Source organism: Coregonus clupeaformis, chromosome 25, assembly GCF_020615455.1.
Source record: "Coregonus clupeaformis isolate EN_2021a chromosome 25, ASM2061545v1, whole genome shotgun sequence".
NCBI lineage: Eukaryota > Metazoa > Chordata > Actinopteri > Salmoniformes > Salmonidae > Coregonus > Coregonus clupeaformis.
The window spans coordinates 7,642,217-7,648,324 of record NC_059216.1 but is presented as its reverse complement, the minus strand read 5'-3'; the positions used below and the strand labels follow the sequence as shown (position 1 = coordinate 7,648,324).

The 6,108-nt window shown below is 39.9% G+C and overlaps 1 long non-coding RNA gene across 3 annotated transcripts; it reads right to left on the bottom strand.

Moving 5' to 3' along the window:
• Nucleotides 1-516: 516 nt before the first annotated feature.
• LOC121539300 lies at nucleotides 517-5,800 on the bottom strand. Of its 3 annotated transcripts, none has more exons than XR_005995343.2 (4): nucleotides 5,735-5,800; nucleotides 3,597-3,701; nucleotides 3,218-3,301; nucleotides 517-2,810 (listed from the first exon to the last, which is right to left on the bottom strand). It is a non-coding gene; the product is annotated as an uncharacterized LOC121539300 (long non-coding RNA). The 3 variants fall into 3 exon arrangements; XR_005995346.2 differs by lacking the exon at nucleotides 5,735-5,800 and adding an exon at nucleotides 4,259-4,851; XR_005995344.2 differs by lacking the exon at nucleotides 5,735-5,800 and adding an exon at nucleotides 4,162-4,244.
• Between the last annotated feature and the right edge of the window lie 308 nt (nucleotides 5,801-6,108).

Here is a 6,108-nt window from a genome sequence, read left to right as displayed (position 1 = left end):
TGATGTGCCAAACTATAATGTACATTTTTGTTCTATGTCTACAAGTGACCCCAAAGATGTTGAACCATACACAGTATGGATTTGTTCATGGTTGGATCCTACAATAAGCCTGGACACTTGTTTGCACATTTTTTGAGCAAGAGATAACATTTTACAGCCCATCACTAACTGTCATGAATATTTCTGGTATTAGGTTCCATCTGAACTGTGCCAAAGGACTTCTCTTAGTAAAAAAACAAACTGCTTTTTACGTCATTTTAGCAGACGCTCTTATCCAGAGCGACTTACAGTTAGTGAGTGCATACATTTTCCATACTGGCCCCCCGTGGGAATCGAACCCACAACCCTGGCGTTGCAAGCGCCATGCTCTACCAACTGAGCTACAGGAGGCCCTATTGTATAACTATTGTCCATTGTCTATTCCTGTTATACCAATAAAACTGTTTGATATGGCAGTGGTCTTTCCTGGCTCAGACTGGGTGAGCTCACAAAAACACTACAGCAACAGAGTGTAAATGAATTTCTAAACCACTTTGTTTATTAAGCAACCATGTCAATGCAAATTATCTTTGTTTTAAAAAGTACAAAAGTGCACTTCAGTAAATGATGAGTAAAATAACAGCATGTCTTTGTGCCATTCTCCAAAGCTATATGCTAATGTAGCAAATAATTACATTTACTTTGTACTGCTGATTGCAGTATTTTGTCATACCAATTTTGATAACGAATCAATACTTCCAAATCGCTGATGTCTTGCAACAAAAACACACTATATACACACAAACAAAGCTAGTTACTGTATTACTATTAAAGAGCCAATCAAAGTGTTGCTTGTACCTAAACCTTTTAGAGTCATTGTAACATTGATGAATTAATTATTAGTACCCACATCACTTGTAAGACAAACATACTTTATCAGCAAATGCTACATTCTAGTAAATAGATTTACAGTCAAGTAAGAGCTACTGTAACTAATATCATTCTAATCACACTGGACAAACCCATAAGAGCATTACATTTTAGGATTTTGTAATTCAAGGGACATACCCATGTATGACTGACATTTGGCAGTAGTTTTAAGTTTCTCTTCTTGTTAAAGTTGAAGAACTAAGAGCATTTTACAGGCAATATAAAATAATTGGCCAATACACAAAGAAAGAAAAACAATGAAAATCATACATGGAACTTGCATTCAAGCATTAAGAAAACACATTTAAAATATAATCTTAGAATAAGAAGTAGTTTCTAATAGCATTTGAAAATAAATACGATACATTCCAACACATTTTACTTTGATTGTATCAAGCACAAAGGCCCTAAAATGCACTGCATCACCCCTCCCCCTAAATTAATGTTTGAGTAAAGTCCTTTAAAACAAGAAAGCTGCTTTTGCTGAAGACACTTTCGCACAAAGAGTCTGATTCTAGTAAATTACAAACGAGCTGACTAGTAATAACTTAAAATATTAAAAATATATTTCTGTGTGTTATGCACAATATGTGGAGAAGTAGTTTGATTAAGAGAGATACTAATCAACACAATGCTACTTTTCATCAGCCATCTGGCTCCAGTCAGATCTGAGTGAAAAACAGTATGAAAATTTTTATTAGCCAGCAACCATTGGTGGGTTTTTCACCTAAAATGTTGAATTAAATATCATGATGTCATATATATTACAAACTATTATGCAAGTAATTATTTCAATAACATAGATAAGAAGGGTGCAGGCACTTCAGTAGCTATCATTTATTGTATTGAACAGGAACTCAATTTTATGTATTTAATTCATAGAAGGTGCATTGTAACTATGTGTTTAACTTTACTCGACTCAGTTCTTGATGTTGTCCTAATTCAAAGCTAGGTTGAAAATAAATAGCATAATCAACAACCAGGCCTTATTTCACTAGATGTACATTAGAATAATAATACAAAAATGTATGTACAGCCCTCTGAAAAATCACAATGAGTAATATACAATCTAACGCTGCTCTAGTAGACAGAAAAATACTGAAGAGGACATATTGCTAGGCTAGCTACAATATTGTCTGATTAAATAAGATCACTAATGAAATATTTAATAGCTCTTCCCAATTGCTTCTCATTGGTTAATGTTTTTAAAGCAATTTAAAATATACACAACTCTAATGTCTGGTCTACTTAGACAATCTTTACATTTTGGACCCAAAAATGACTATTGTTGCCATACTTTTTTTTTTTTTTTTTAATTGTTCATAATAGATTAGTTACTGTTCTGGACAGGTATGGATGAGGAATTAATTATACAATTTATCCATATCTATTCCATGCATGTGCTTCATGCATTGGTAGATGTATTCATCTAGAAGCCATATCCCTATTGCAAGCAGTACTTGCTATTTGGACAGAACACTGATTATAGGCAAGGGTTCAAAGGTTAAGTGTGTTTCTCAATTTGTACTGGTTTACAGCAGGTGCTTATGATGCGTTCCCCTCCTTCTGCTAGTGTCTTATGCCAGGATACCCTGTGGATCCATGGCCTGACACTGCCCCTCCCCTGCCCTGGCAGAGCCTGTGTCTTGCTGCTGGAGCCTAGACCAGGGGGACACCACTGCCCAAGGCCTCCAAAAACAGATCTGTCTGCTCCTGCAGCTGCTGCATCTGGCCCTGGGTGCACCGGTTCTGCCTGATCAGCTCCTTGGTGCGCAGCGCTATGCCAAGCAATCCAGAGTTGTTGAGGATGTTGTAGGTGTTGCAGAAGCGTTTCACTTTGTGGTTGTCTGTGGAGAGGCCATCTTGGCAGCTGTCGTTGTCACCCTGGCAACTGCTCACCTCTGACACAGATGCAAATTCATTGGAGATTAGAGAAGCGGCCTCAGTTCCCAGGGAGTGAGGCATGTCTAGGAACTGAGGCAGTGGCAGCTCCTGAGAGCTGGCCAGCTGTGTTTGGGTGTCTGCAACCTGAGGGAGCATTTCAAGGAAGGGAAGCCCCAGGACTTTACTGCTGAGGCACTGGGCTTGGCTTTGGGGGGGGATTATCCATCAATCCATCAGCATCATCATAATACCATTTTACCCATTAGATCATACAGAAATGGACTGCAAAAATATCCTTCTTGACAAAGAGGATGTAATTCTTCACTGTGTTAAAGGAATATAAACCCATCCACAAAACAATTCAACTACAAGCTAAGCAGATATTAACTGCACATATAGAAAAAACAGGCAAGGTGCACAGTACCTGATTTAGGAGGATGTTGTTCATGATGATCATGGGGGAGAGGCCAGGGTAGGTTCCTCCGGTTACAGCCACCTGTGCAAAGACCTTGAAAGCAATTTTGGAAATGTTTGCAAGGGCAACAGGAGAGATAACAGCTTGAGGTGATAATGACACAGCCAAAGTAAAGATCCCATTGGAATCATGCCCTGACCTAATCATAGCTCAGCGAACCCACACCAGAAAACCAGGTCACCACTCACACAGTAAATCCAGGTGCTCAAAACAACCATTTTGTCAAGTTGTCAGGTATATTGTAGCTGATTAAATGGTAGTGGCATAGATTTCTAGACTTTAGTTGATAGAGGGGTAGGGTGTACATGTGTGTGTGTGTGTAACACACCTGAGAAACCAGTCCCTATCAGCCTCTGGTTTAGACACTCTCAGATGGTTCATCATCGTGAATGAAGGCCTCCTGTGGCTCTGTGGTTTGCTGAAGCTGCTCTTCCTTGACAGGTGACAGGAGTAGGGTGGGTGGGACCTCTTACATTTTAGTCATTTAGCAGACGCTCTTATCCAGAGCGACTTACATTTAGTGAGTGTATACATTATTATTATTTTTTTCATACTGTCCCCCCGTGGGAAACGAACCCACAACCCTGGCGTTGCAAACAACATGCTCTACCAACTGAGCTACATCCCTCTTAAACTAAAACATCTGCAATGGGGTTGAATTGTCCTAATCATAGAAATACAAAAGTTACATTTAGAGCAGATCATCACTGTGTAGAAATACATTAAATCACCGTTACAAACTAGCTCTAGTTTTCCTAGGGAATTGGACTCCATCCAGTCTATATGCAGCTAGCTAGCTAGCTGCATATAGACTTACCCAACTAACTTACCCAACTCATTTTAGCAGACAGCAACAACAACACAAACAGCTAGAACTTACCCAACTAACTTACCCAACTAATTTTAGCAAACAGCAACAACAACACAAACAGCTAGATAGCTACGCACACGCTTGCGTTTTGGCTGCATGTTGTTCACTGACAGACTTACCGCGCGTTCCCGACTGTAGTCATGCCTCGTGATTGGGCTACACACAATCCACAGCTAGGCAATTTTTTTCAAATAAACTATTGATCATCTGTGGCTAAGTTACTCCTGGTGTAGTATTCGGCGTTATTTCATTTCTGTCTGAACAGACAGCAGTAATTCTATAACTTTGGCAAATGTATTTCTATTTATCAGGGGTGCTGCTGCGGCGCCTCCAACCCTTCGCGCTGCTATGATTCTATAAGGAAATAAATGATGAAGTGCAACGCTGGAGAGATGAGAGTTGCAGGCTCATGTCTATTAGAGTAGAGAGAGGGGAGATATCAAAGAAAGTGAATCCTATTCTAGTTCTGTGCGAGATACAGGCGCGCTTCTCTCTCGCTCACCACAGCAATGACCACGCGTTGGTCTATATTGTAAAGGCTACAATGTTGGGCAAATCATAAATCCGGTCCGGCCAAACACGAATCAATTATCAGGCACGTTTTCACATTACGTTTTTTAGGGGGCAACCAGGAGAATTACAGAGGAGTCAACTTGAATTAGCCTAACTCTGATTGCTTTTATTATAATTTTTACATTGCAAACAGTGAAAAGTATTTTTCATGCCACGAGAGGTACCGGAAAGCAGGTTGAGGTTTCCAGGGTAAGAGTAGAGAAGAAGTTGTCATATGCGGAGGCAGTGAAGAAAGTAGAGGAAGAGGGGTCAAGGGAGTGGTGAGAGTAGGAGATATGTACCAGTACAGAGGGATAGGCAAGCAAGTGATATATGTTAAGTAAGATTGGATTTTTAGCGTTTATAGCAATGGTTATTAATTGTACTGCAGGGATGGAACGCAAGTCGAAGAAAATGGAGGTTGTGGTGGCAGCTGCAGAGAGGTATTTGGGTGTGCAAGACTTGACATCAGAAGAGTTACAGGGAGTGTTAAGTGGTGATGTCCCATCATTTCAGGTTAAGGGCATGAGGTAGGAGTGAATATATTTAAATAGTGGAGAAGGGTGGGGTTAATTATAAGTAATAATTTTGAATTTGTGAGTGTAGTGTTAGATAGTAGGGTATTTATTTGCTTTGTTTCATTTTATTTTTCAAGAAAAAGATAAGGGAGTTGTACTCCAGTCTAATAGGTGGCGGTAATGCAACAAATTGGATGCCAACCGCCGTTAAACCTCATTGAAGAAGAAGAAGAAGAAGAAGCGCGGTGCCGGATCCTGTTCCTGTTCCGGCAGGGATCCGGCTCAGATTAAACACTGGCTAGCTATCACTATCTAAAACTAGCCATCGAGTAATTTACCTAGCTAACTGCATTAACCAGCTGTCATCTGTATTTACTAGTCGTTTAAGCTGCGGCCTCTCGCCCATGTCCAGACTGGTTGACCCGAGATTGTTGTTGTCCTCTGCTCAGTCAAAACACCGTGATGTGTACACCATTGCAACCACAATAGCTATCACAAAAATCTAAGATATCGTTTTTTACTTACTGTAAGTGAGTCCTCTTGAAATGTCGAACTATCAAACGTGGTGTGTTCACGATGAAAGAATGTTACTTTTCTTCTTCTTTAAAGTTTTATGTCAGACCACACCTATTGGTGTATTGCCGCCACCTACTGTACGGGGCATTGAAACAAAAATATATATATATATTCCATTGCGGGAAGGGGGGATAATACAAAATACAAAAATAAATCTTACAAACATCCCACTCCTGCAGTCACATTCAAATCACATCTCTACACAGGCTCAGGTGACTGTAAGGACGGAGCATTCATCGACAGGATTTCATGTAATGCTTCTGCAGAAAAGTTCCTGAATCCCAAAAACATGCACAGCCGCACTCAAAATGATGCCTATTTTC